At 41.8% G+C, this 13,278-nt stretch overlaps 1 protein-coding gene across 10 annotated transcripts in view; it reads left to right on the forward strand.

The window, feature by feature from the left end:
• The window catches only part of ZBTB7C (zinc finger and BTB domain containing 7C), a 381,563-nt gene that overhangs the window by 118,990 nt on the left and 249,295 nt on the right, over nucleotides 1-13,278 (forward strand). For 3 of the 10 annotated variants that reach the window (XM_073006330.1, XM_037982348.2, XM_007974082.3), the window contains exon 3: nucleotides 12,972-13,070. The exons of 6 other annotated variants lie outside the window; for them this stretch is intronic. The gene's annotated coding sequence lies outside the window, so the exon portion shown is untranslated. Of the gene's footprint in view, nucleotides 1-8,835; nucleotides 9,090-12,971; nucleotides 13,071-13,278 lie in introns of all 10 variants that reach the window. One more of the 10 variants, XM_073006328.1, reaches the window with a different exon arrangement.

Raw genomic sequence — 13,278 nt, forward strand, 5'->3', positions numbered from 1 at the left:
CAAGCAAAGCTGACCATGGCAGGGATGGGGGTGTCAGGGTGTCACCATAGTGCTTGCCACCGAGTGAGGGCTCAGTGAATAGCAACAGCAGTAATAGTAGTAGATTTCAATGCTTTATGCTGAGAACTGGGCTCAATGGGTGAGAGCATGATGGAGCTTTCTTTTTCTCACCTTGCTCTTTTCCATACCACTTCATGGACTCCTTTCCAGCTCCTGAATCAAATCTAGCTTTTCTTGTCACACCCAGGTATTGAGGAATGGCTTTGTTTTTAGGTATTGAAAGCCTAGCCCAGTTTAAAGCTTGATCTTCAGTCTTTCATCCAGCTTTCAGTTTCTGCCTCCTTCTCCACCCCAGGTCCCTGCTCAGGTTTGCTACCTGCAGCAGATGAGCATGGGGCATAGATGGCATCTCTTCTCTCTGCTTGCCCCATCCTTCTCTCTTGCCAGCTGCTGCTTCTGGCCTCTCCAGGGATAGGCGCAGGAACAGGGAGTTAGTGGTCCAGTGCTTTAGTGGTTCTGGGCACCTTGGAGGTCAGAGAGGCCATGAGTCATAGTGAAAAGCTCTGGAGTCACACAGGCCTAAGCTCGAACCTCACTCTATCCTTAGTAGTGGTAGGACTTTGGGCAAGTGGCTTAACCTCTTGGTTCCTCAGTTGTCCCCACTATAGAATGGAATGGAATGATTGCACTTGCTTTAATGAGAAATTATGGACATTCCTGATAATGTATGTACAGTGCCAAGAGGTAAGTACTTAAGAGATGGTAGCAATCTTTTTTTTTTTTTTTTTTTTTTTTTTGAGATGGAGTCTCCCTCTGTCACTGAGGCCGGAGTGCAGTGGTGTGATCTCAGCTTACTGCAACCTCCGCCTCCTGGATTCAAGTGATTCTTCTGCCTCAGCCTCCTGAGTAGCTGGGATTACAGGCACCCACCACCATGCCCAGCTAATTTTTGTATTTATAGTAGAGATGGGGTTTCACCATGTTGGCCAGGCTGGCCTCGAACTCCTGACCTCAGGTGATCTGCCTGCCTCTGCCTCCCAAAGTGCTGGGATTACAGGCGTGAGCCACCATGCCCAGCCAATGCTAGCAATTTTTAAGAGGCTGAGTCCCCTATTGCAGTGTCTCCTAGCAGAGGTCTGGTGTTCTACATAGTATGAGTTAGCCCTGCCTCTGAACTCCAGAAAGCTTGGCCAATCCCCCTAACTGCTGTGTTCACTTCCCACACAACCCCTGCCACCACCACCATGGTGACAGCACTCCTTGGTCAAGAGCACTGGAAAATGACTGCAGTGACCATAATGGCTGTAGCTACGAATTGGTGCAATATTTTGATTAATTACAGGTCTAGGAATATGAATGATTTTAAAGCACTTTCCAAATTGGCAGTGCCACATCAACACTAAGATGGTTTTCGTAACAACCGAATCCAGGGATGCCTGTCCCGGTGGTTACGCAGGCCTGGGCTCCCTGTGGGTTTCAAGAGCGTGGCTCTCAGATAGGTTTCTCCTTGGCTGCTTTGCTCCTTTGCTGCTGCCACCTTACCACCTTGGAGTTTCCCTTGGATCTTAATCCCCCAGGGGAGGAAACACCTTTATGGAAGTAGTTTTTGTTGCTGCTTCATTGAATCCAGGCCAGCTAGGTAGAGGAAGATCCGGCTGTCATTCCTTTTCTAGCCCCAGAGGTGGTTCCCAAACGTCCCCCTTCACCACCACCCTCCCTGGAACCACAAACTCAAGATGAGAGGCCTGGGATGGGAAGTCCATCGCCATAAACATTTGGCTGCTTCATGGATAAAGGCTGCTGAGAAGCTGCTCACAAGTGAGATGCTCTGCAGCCAGCCCTCTGCTTACAGTGGCGGTGCATTCTTACCAAGATGACAGTGCATTTGAAGGATGATGTCCCCAAAGCAGAAAGTTCTGTGGTGCCTAAGGTGGAGTTGGGGGCTAGGGTGATGATACCAGGCACCCAACTCTTTTCACTTTCCAAACTTTTAAATATGACTTGAGGAGCCTCTGATCTTACAGGGTCTAGAGAATGTTCTTTCCACAAATCCTACTAAGAGATTACTACTTGATATATTGGCTTGGGGCCAGGAATTGACTTTCAGTCACTGTCTCCAGAGCACATAGCACCTAGGTGGAAGAGGAGGAGGGCACTCTTGGACTAGGAAGGTGGAAGGAGGGGTGGTTTTGCCTGGGGTGTCCTGGCTACAGCCATCTAAGCATAGTGGGAGGGTGTCTGGCCAGCCAAATTCCCCCAAAGTGAGATGGCGAGGCTTTGCCGGGAAGAGGATGCAGGCCCAGGGGACGGGCGCCTGTGGCACAGAGCTGACTAATGGTCCAGCTCCAACAATAGATCCTGTTGCCTGCCCAGGGAAGGGAGCAGAGTCTGTCCCCAACCCCCACACTCTTAATGACCCTCAAAAACACCACAGGGGAGCAGTTCTGCTCAGCTCCCCAGGATAATTAGGGTCTGCCCTGCAGCAAGCGAATCAAAGAGCAGGGCACGTCTGCCCCTGGCACTGCAGCTACCTGGCTGGAAAGCTGCAAACCTCTTCACCTTACAGAAACCATTGCCCACCCTCTCCCCTCACAGAGTCCTGCTACCCCTCAGGAGCTTGGACAGCCCTGAAAGGGAGCCCTCCTAGTATGGCTGGGACTGGGACTGGGAAGGAGGTTGGACTGAGGGTGGGGCACTTTGGCTTTTGGACCTTGGAGCTAACAGCCCCAGCCAGAACCTACAGGCATGGCCTGTAGTAACAGGAGCCATCTGTGGTCCTGTGGGTGGTTTAAGTCTCCTTCCTTCCCTTTGTAAAAAATATTAGTAGCTATCATTTATTGAACATGCACTAGGTGCTAAATGCTCTGCATGAATTATCTCTTTGAAAGTACACAAGAACCCTATAAAGAAGGTGCTAGCATAACTATTGTAATCTCCATTTTAACAAGTGTGGAAACTGAGCCTTAGCAAGATTAATCAGGAATAACAGTTACACATTTTACCAGGTGTCTCCCTTACCCTCTTATGAGATGACTATGTGATTAGTCTCTTTTAATTCATTATAGTGGTGAATTACACGGGCAGATTTTCCAATGTTAAGCCATTTTCTTCCAATTCCTTAGAAAAATTCAACTTGATAATGATATATATTTTAAAAATATTTCTGTGTTTGGTTTATCAATTATTTATCAGCCATTTTTGCATCTTTATTCATGAGTGACATTGGCCTGTAATTTTCCTTCTTGAGACTTCACTGACCTCAAGTCTTTATTCACCTTACAAAATGGGTTACCATTTTGGTCCCACCTCATGAATGACATGAATTCCCTTATAAAACTGGTCAGAGGGCTGGGCACCCTGGCTCACGCCTGTAATCCCAGTATTTAGGAGGCTGAGATTAAGTGGGACCATTTAAGTGGGACCAAAGCACTGAAAGCACCTATCCATATTGCTACATAGATATCAAATTCTTTTATTTTCACTGCTATATTGTATTTCATTGTGTGAGAATCCACATTGTATCTGTCTTGGATGGTAACTGCTATGATGACTAACATGCACCCTTCTAGGACTTTTCAGAGTGTAGAGTGCTAACCATTACACCATGGAACCATCACCTTCTAGGACTCAGGCATGTACCTGGGTCCATACAAAGTTCCATGTCTATGTGTGGTTGTATGTGCCCTAGATTGTAAGATCCATGGGGGTAAAAATTATTTTTATCTTTTGACCCCTGTTGTATTCCCAGCACTTAAGCATACACGGCACATAATAAATAATAAATATGTAATTGTGTATTTACATATATATTCATAATAAATAATAAATACATAATTGTGTAGTTACATATATTCATTCAATATAGATTTATTATGTATACATATTATATGTACATAATATGTACATATATGAATATATATTATATATACATATATTATATATTATATATACATATGTGTATATATAATATATAAATATATACAATACATATTAACATAATATGTAAATATATATTTATATGTACATATATTACATATATGTATATATAATATACATATACATATATTCATTCAATATATGATAAATATATATTGAATGAATATATGTAAATACACAATTATGTTTTGTGGCATTAAAAAATCATATAGTGTTTATTTTTGGTAGATGTTTGGTTTTCTTTGCTAAACCTAATTCCTTTCCATGTCAGTACATATAGATCTGCCTCATTATTTGTCATTGCTGCATAATATTCCACAGATCATCCAACCATTCTCTTGCTGATGGGCATTTAGATTGTGTCTACTTCTTTTGCTGTTACAACTCTGAGATTAATGTCCTTGAACTTGTCTTCTGGAGCATAAGTGTGAGAGACTAGATGTGAATAACATGCCTGAAAGTGAATTTGCTAAGTCTTAGAAAACATGCTATTATTATTCTTATTATTATTTAGTTTGATATTGCCCAGTTGCTCTCTAAAGATTTAAAAGGCTCATTTACTCTACTGGAAGGAGTGTGTGAGCAGCCCCATTTAGCCAATCAATGCCTGATCCTGTCTGGCGATGGGAAGTTGTTTTGCGTTGTGCATAGCCTTGCATTTCCCTGATTGGTCACTGAAGTTCAGTCAACAATTTTTACTTTTTGATTTCAGTAAATGTATATTTTTCTAGTTCTAAATATCTATTTTTGAAAGTACTTTATTAGGGATTTTGCAGGTGTATAACAATATAATTGGTTTTTATATTGATCTTTGTCTTAGTTTATTCAGGCTGCTGTAACAAAGTACCATAAACTAGGTAGTTTGTAAACAACAAAAATTTATTTCTCACACTTCTGGAGGCTGGGAAGTTTGAGATCAAGGTACCAGCAGATTCTGTGTCTGGTGAGGGCTTTCTGGTTTAGAGACAGCTCCTTCTCACTTTGTCCTCAGAGTGGAAGAGCCACTAAACCCCCTCTGGCCTCTTTTATTTTTTAATTCGTATTTATTTATTTATTTAGAGACGGAGTTTGGCTCTTGTTGCCTAGGCTGGAGTGCAATGGTATGATCTTGGCTCGCTGCAACCTCCGCCTCCCAGGTTCAAGCAATTCTCCTGCCTCAGCCTCCTGAGTAGCTGGGATTACAAGCGTCTGCCACCATGACCAGCTAATTTTTTTTTTTTTTTTTGTACTTTCAGTAAAGATGGGATTTCACCATGTTGGCCAGGCTGGTCTCAAACTCCTCACCTTAAGTGATCCACCCAACTCAGCCTCCCAAAGTGCTGGGATTACAGGCATGAGCCACGGTGCCCAGCCCTCTGATCAGTTTTATAAGGGAATTCATCTCATTCATGAGGGTTGTGCCTCCATGACCTATCACTTCCCAAAGGCCCCACCTTCTAACACAATTACCTTGGGCCCCAGGATTTCACCAGATGAATTGTGAAGGGACATAAACATTTAGTCCATTGTAATACTATAACTAGCAATCTTTATATTCTTATAAATTCTAACACATTGCTATATATTCTTTTAGATCTATATAGATTATATCATATTCGAAGAATGTCAGTTTCATTTCTTCCTTTCCAATTTTTATATTCTTTATTTCTTTTTGCCTTAATGTACTGGCTAAGGATATCCAGTACAGAGTAGAGTAGCAGAGATGGTGGACAGCCTTGTGCCATTCCTGATATTAAAGGGAATGCTTCCAGTGCATCACTGTTAAGTTTCATAGTAGCTGCAGTGGTAGATGGCCTTATCAGGTTAGGGAAGTTCCATTCAGTTCTTAGTTTGCTAGGAGCTTAATCAGGAATAACAGTTATATGTTTTATCAGGTGTCTCCCTTACCCTCTTATGAGATGACTATATGATTAGTCTCTTTTAATTCATTATGGTGGTGAATTACACGGGTAGATTTTCTAATGTTAAGCCATTTTTTTCCAATTCCTTAGAAAAATTCAACTTGATAATGATATATATTTAAAAAAATTTTTTGTGTTTAGTTTATCAATTATTTATCAGCCATTTTTGCATCTTTATTCATGAGATTGGCCATAATTTTCCTTCTTGAGACTTCACTGGCCTGAAGTCTTTATTCACCTTACAAAATGGGTTACCAAATAGTCTTTCATTTCTTATGCTCTAGGAAGATTATATATATCAGATGAAATGGTTTACTCATTGCATGTCTGATAGAACTTTCCTGTGAAACCATTTGGGACTCCTGTTTTCACTGTGGAATGATTTTTAAATTACTGATTCAATGTATTTAATGATTGGAAGACTCTTCAGATTTTCTATTTGTCTTAGAGTTCACTTTTACATATTATATTCTTCCAGGAATTTGTCCATTTTATTTAAGTTTTCTAACAAATTGGCATAAAGTTAATAAAGCATATAAAAATATTTTGGCATGAAGTTTGATAGAAATTATTTTCATTATCATTCAGTACTAAGTATTTTTAAACATCTATTATGATTTTTGTCTCTGGTGTTTTTAATTTTACAAATATAACTTGTTTCTCTTTGTTTTCTTAGTTACCATTTGATACTGATTTCAAATTTAATTACGCTAAGATCAGAGAACATGGACTGTTTTACACTTTGAAGTTATCTGAAACTGCTCTGTATCTTCTGGTCAGTTTTTTTTTTGTTTTTTTTTTTCCTGCAACCTCTGCCTTCCGGGCTCAAGGAATCTCCTACCTCAGCCTCCTAAGTAGTTGGGACTACAGGTGTGCACCACCATGCCCAACTAATTTTGTATTTTTTGTCGAGAGAGAGGTTTGCCATGTTGCCCAGGCTGTTCTCAAGCTCCTGAGCTCAAGTGATCCACCTGCCTTAGACTCCCAAAGTACTGGGATTACAGGCACGAATCACCGTGCCTGGCCTCTTCTGGTCAGTTTTAAAACTTGTTCTATCTGTTCTCTAATTTGAGGTGCAAGGCTGGTATTAAACACACGAATTATTCAGAGCTCAAAGTTTAAAACATATATCCTTGCTTATTGTATCTGTTTGACAAGAGTTTCTAAATTTTCCACCCTAATACTGTGTTAGCCCATTTCTCTTTGTATTTTTATCAACTTTTTCTTAACATATTTTGAGGCTATTTTATTATGAATGTATTTAGAATTATTACTGTATTTTCCTGGTGAGTTAAGTATTTCATCATTAAGTAGTAATCTGTCCATATTTTAGAAATACTTTCAATAATATCCATATGAGTGGCCTGTCTCTCACTTTCAATTGAACTGATGATGTTTTCTTTTACTCTCATTCTTAAAAGATGATTTTTCTGAGTTGTCAATTATTTCTATAATTTCAAAATATTTTCTGTCTTTATTACGTTGTTTTACTTCTAGTTACTATGATGATTCCAGCTGACAAAGAACTAACACACACACACACACACACACACACACACCCCTTCTCTGACAAAGATGACTAGGATAACAACAATTACACCCTGATAAAATTGTATTTTGAGGCTGGACTTCAAACCAAGAGAAGGATATTGTCAGTTGCCTGAAAAGAAGAGGGACTAAAAGTCTGAGCATAGTGGGAGCTTAGGCCAAAGGTCTCACATGTATGGAGACCTGAAAACATGAATGTAGGCTGAGGTTCTAAACCCCTCAAGAGGAAGGGAGCTCATGTATGGGTTTCCTGTGTTTGGGAAGCCAATGGCATTATTCTAGGAGTCATGAAGGGCACTTTCTTGTATAAAATGAGAACCATAGACACCCTAGTGATCAGCCCAGGGAATTCACAAGGAAGCGCCATCTTCCAAGGACCAGGAGCAACAAACAAACAAAAACAAAAATAAAAAAAATTGCCCATGAGAAAATGGAACCCCAAGCTGATGTCATAACCAAAACAGATAAAACTCTCCATTAAAGACTGAAACTTTTGTTGAAAAAAAATGTTTTAGGGCACAAGATCCAGGTATATGCCATTTGTAAGAATCACATATATAATTTAATTATAGACAGAAAAAGATGAAAGCTAGCTTGGCATGATGGCTCATGCCTGTAATCCCAGCACTTTGAGAGGATGAGGAAGGAAGATTGCTTGAGCCCAAGAGCTCAAGACTAGCCTGAGCAACATAGGGAGACCTCATCTCTACAAGAAAAATTACTAAATAAAATAAAGAAGAAAAAGATGAAAGCCAAGGGTTGGAAGAGAATATACTATACAGATACCAAAACAAAGCTGGTCTTGCAATACTAATTAACAATGTAGAATGTAAGGAGGAAAGTATAAATAAACAGGATCATTGCTTAGTGATAAAAGGTGCAGTGTGCTAGAACATATAATAATCATGAATCTTTATGTGCCTAACAACATAGCTTCAAAATAAGGGAAACAGAAGTTGAAAGAATTGAAAGGCACAAAAGACAAATCCACAATTACTGTAAGAGATTTTAAACATACCTTTTGTAAACAGACAGGTCAAGGAGATACAAACTAGTAAGACTATAAAAGGTTCAAACAAGACAAGTAACAAGCATGAACCAATGGATCTATATATTACCCTGCACCCTGCAAATGGAAACTACACCTTCTTCTGTGGCATATTTTTATAGAAACTAACCATGAACAGACCATTAAGGAAATCTCAGCAAGTATCAAAGAAACAACATCATGCAGCCCACATTATCTACCATCATGCAACCAGAATTCAATGATAAAAAGAACTTCCTCTGCCTGTATCCATTAGTCCTGTCTTATAAGATAAAGGCGGTCTTATCCATGCTGGACAAGAGCAAGGCTCAGGAGAGGGTGAGAGAACTGTAAAACAGAAGGAGACTGGGGATGATGTTTCTGATGTTTTTTTCTTCTCTCTTTTTTTTTTTTTTTTTTGAGACTGAGTCTCATTCTGTCTCCTAGGCTGGAGTGCAATGGTAAGATCTTGGCTCACTGCAACCTCTGCCTCCTGGGTTCAAGCAATTCTTGTGCCTCAGCCTCCCGAATAGTTGGGATTACAGGCGTGTAACACCATATCCAGCTTTTTGTATTTTAAGTAGAGACACGGTTCTGCTGTGTTGGCCAGGTTGGTCTCGAACTCCTGTCCTCAAGTGATCCACCCGCCTCAGCCTCCCAAAGTGCTGGGATTACAGGTATGAGCCACTACGCCCAACCAGATGATGTTTCTTAACAGAACTTGAGTGCATGTTATGTGCCCCTCCCTCTGTCCCTTCCTTTCCCTCTCTTTCTCAACAGGGTCTCACTCTGTTACTCAGGCTGGAGTACAGTGGCATGATCATGACTCACTGAAGCCTTGACCTCCTGGGCCCAAGTGATCCTTCCATCTCGGCCTCCCAAGTAGCTGGGATTACAGGCATGCACTACCGTTAGGCTAATTTTTATTTTTGTAGAGACAAGATCTATATTGCCCAAGCTGGTCTTGAACTCAGCAGTCCTCCTGCCTTGGCCTCCCAAAGTGCTGGGATTACAGGCATGAGCCACTGCGCCTAGTCCCCTTTTGTTCTTCCCTTTTTTTTTTTTTTTTTTTCCTGAGACAGAGTCTCTCTTTGTTGCCCAGGCTAGAGTGCAGTGGTGCAATCTTGGCTCATTGCAACCTCTGCCTCCCAGGTTCAAGTGATTCTCATGTCTCAGCCTCCTGAGTACCTGGGACTACAGGCATGTACCACTATGCCTGGCTAATTTCTGTATTTTTAGTAGAGATGGGGTTTCGTCATGTTGCCCAGGCTGGTCTTGAACTCCTGACCTCAGGTAATCTGCCCGCCTTTGCCTCCCAAAGTTCTGGGATTACAAGCGTGAGCCACTGTGCCTGGCCCCCTTTTGTTCTTGGCATGAGTGATAACATGATCGTGATATTTATACATCTTCAGAGCATGTTCAGCTGAGTCTCCTTTGCAGCTGACTACATCAGAGTGAGGTAGGCAGGAGAAGTCTTATACTTATTTTACAGATGAAGGAACTGATGAATAGAGGAGCTCACCTGCCAAGGTGCTGAAAAAGTTTCACTGGTAGAACTGAGACTCAAATTCATGTATTTTGACCTCTCATTGGTTGCTTGTCCTATTGCATCAACAGTGGGAATAATTAACACTCAACTTCACGTCTGTCTAAATTATGGTTCTGAGAGGAGGCCCTAAGCCATGTCTATTACCACCCTCACTGCCTGGCAATGGAAGATTTTAGTACATGTTTGTTGAATGAATGCCAAGTTAAGTTTTTAATTTCTGCTTGGGTGTTTGCCTTTATTTATTTCTTAATAACTCTTTTCTCATAGTAAAAGTGATGCCTGTTCATTGCAGGGAATTTTGAAAAAACAAAGTAGAAAGAAGAAATTTAAATTTCACATAATCCTCTCATTAAACATTTTATAAAATGCATATAGTGGCTGCACATGTGCTCAACATTTAGGCTATTTCCAAATTTTCCCTGTTATAAATAATTCTGTGACAAGTACCACTGCACCCTCATTATTTCCTGAAGATAAATTTCTGGAACTGGAATTACTAGGTCAAAGAATATGAAATTTTTCAAGGTTTTGATAAATATTGCCAAATTCCTTTTCTTAAAGCTTTACTAATTTGCATTTCCCAATGTAAGAAAGTATTAATTTCTCTGCACCCTCATCAGTTTTTTCCCTTTTCCCTTTTTAAACGTTTTATTGAAATATTAGCTACATAGAAAATATACACATCATAGGCGTATGGCTCAATGACTTTTCACACATTGAATATACTGATGAGCCTAGCATCTAGATCATGACATAGAAGATTCTCAGCACCCCATAAGCCACCCTCAGGCCCCATTTCAGGCATTGGCACGTTCCCAAGTCCTGACTTTTAACATCATAGCTCAATCTTGCCTGTGTTTGAACTTTATTGACTTTACATAAATCACATAGTATTATCCTTCAATGTCTGCCTTATTTTACTCAACTTCAGGTCTGGGAATTCTTTCATTTTGCTATGTGTAGTTGTAGTTTGTACATTCTCATATTTGTATTGCATTTTATTGTGTGACTATACCACAATGTCTACATCTTTTTGTAGGTGGGCATGTAGATAATTTCTAGGTTGGGACTATTAAAACCAATGCTGCCTCCTGGTAAATTATTGTAAACATTTGTGTTAGCTATATATACATGCAACTGAAATTGCCAGGTCATAACACTCAATATTTTTAATTAAAAACAAATTACAGCCGGGCGTGATGGCTCACGCCTGTAATCCCAGCACTTTGGGAGGCTGAGGTGGGTAGATCACCTGAGGTCAGGAGTTTGAGATCACCTGAGGTCAGGAGTTCGAGACCAGCCTGGCCAACATGGCAAAACCCCGTCTCTATTAAAAATACAAAAATTAGCTGAGTGTGGTGGTGGGCACCTGTAGTTCCAGCTACTCAGGAGGCTGAGCCAGGAGAATGGCTTGAACCGGAAGGTGGAGGTTGAAGTGAGTGAAGATCATGCCACTGCACTCCAGCCTGGGTGACAGAGCAAGACTCTGTCTCAAAAAAAAAAAAAAAAAAAAAAAAGGACAAGCTGGTGCTTAAATCACGGAATAATAGCTAATGAGGATTTTGGACCAGTTGGCTACTGAGTGTTAGTTGGGACCTGAGGCCTTTCCCTAGATTTCTCAAGTCATGCCTTGTTGGGGACTCTGGCTCCATAGGTGTGTAACCATGAGAATATATAGACTCTTGTGTCTAGGATTTATGTGTAGAAATGGAGACATTCTCAAATATATATGTAAATGTGGTCAGAGTTGGGGGTGGGGCTAGTCACAGGCTTGTGCAGATGACTGTGAGCAGGGATTAGGGGGTTCCTCTGTGGGCACCTTTTGTTCTAGGTGTGTTGATATGGATTGGGGCAGATTGTGTAGGGCTTGAGAAGCCAGGCCAGGATGTTGGAGAGTTTATTCTGTTAGTGGTGGATTGTCATTGAAGGCTTTTTTGCAGGTTAGTGCCTTGGGGAAGCAATGTTTTTAGAAACACCAATGGGAATGTAGCCCAAATCCAACGAATGCTGGATGCAGTGGCCCTGACATAGGAACTTGGAAGTCGAGGGAGAGGCCGAGGAGTGCCCTCAGTTATGGGTGAAGCCTCAGGAGTCGGTGAAACCCTCATGCCGCAGTGTGCTGCCACTTTCTGCAGCCTCCATGGTGCCTTTCCTGCCCACCCCTCCTTCTGTGACAAACTGGCTCCACACAGCGCTCTCCAATACATGCTCCTTGGCTGTGCTCCTGCCTACAGCACTGACCACACCATATTCTAGTTGTGGAGTGAGTTCCTTGGGGCAAGAACCACACGTGTCTTATTTACCATCCTGTCTCCAGCACCTAGCACAGTGCCTGGCACATAGTAGATGCTCAATAAAAATTTGTGGAATGATGAATATTATTTTGCATCATACCTATTTCCTCTCCCTGCCAACCCCATTTGAATGACTCCCATCTGCTCATCTTGGCTCTTACCCACTGCCTTGTGATTTCCTTCATCCCCTTTCTTCAAGGCTCTTAAATCCTGCATACAGGTGAAGATGTCAAGGCAGACTCAGTGCAGAGGCAGGTTCAGTGCTTCCCCTGCTCTCTGCTTCTGTGAATGTGGGGCTGATGTGTAGCCTGGACAGCCCGGGGCTCAAGAAGCCTGCTTTGGGCAGCTCCCACAAGTGAGGCTTCAGTGGGGAAGCTGCCTAAGGCTCAAGACTGGAGGTGCCTTCATTTTAGTATCAGCCAAGTACAGGCCATTTTGGGGAGGTTGTCCCTTGTCTGACTCCTACCCTGCAAAAGGCAGGCAGTGCTAATATCAGAAGACGGAACCACCACACCAGGCCCCGTGCAGTCCTTTGTGTTCATTTTGTTTGGGTGGTTATTTCCCCACTGGAGTTTGGACATGATTCATAGTAATAAAGGCTACCACATCTTGCTGGATCTACCTGAAGCCAAATGTGAGGGGACGCCAGCCCTGCCTGAAGCTTTGTGTGGAATAAGCCTGTCCTCTTTTGCCTCCCCTTTTTTTTTTTTTGCCAGGTTGACCATGAAATGACTGCAGGGAGACAGGGAGCCTGGAGCATCCAGGCAGGTAGATCTGCCAGCCTGTCACTTCAGACTGGAGAGGGACCAAGGCCTGTAAGTACTGGATGTACTTGATTTCCTTCCAGGGCATTCTGTTTTAACAGTGGAGCAGGAGCAGCTTTCTCACGGAACAGTCAGGGGTCTGTGTTCTGAGGAGCGGGGGTGCTGGGGGGACCATCTCCATGGTGCTGCCCTCTGGTTCCTGGGGTGGGCTGGTTCCATGGACTTTTTCCTTCTAAGTGTGTGTGACACAGGTGTGACA

The sequence above is a fragment of the Chlorocebus sabaeus genome, chromosome 18 (genome assembly GCF_047675955.1).
Source record: "Chlorocebus sabaeus isolate Y175 chromosome 18, mChlSab1.0.hap1, whole genome shotgun sequence".
NCBI classification, from domain to species: domain Eukaryota; kingdom Metazoa; phylum Chordata; class Mammalia; order Primates; family Cercopithecidae; genus Chlorocebus; species Chlorocebus sabaeus.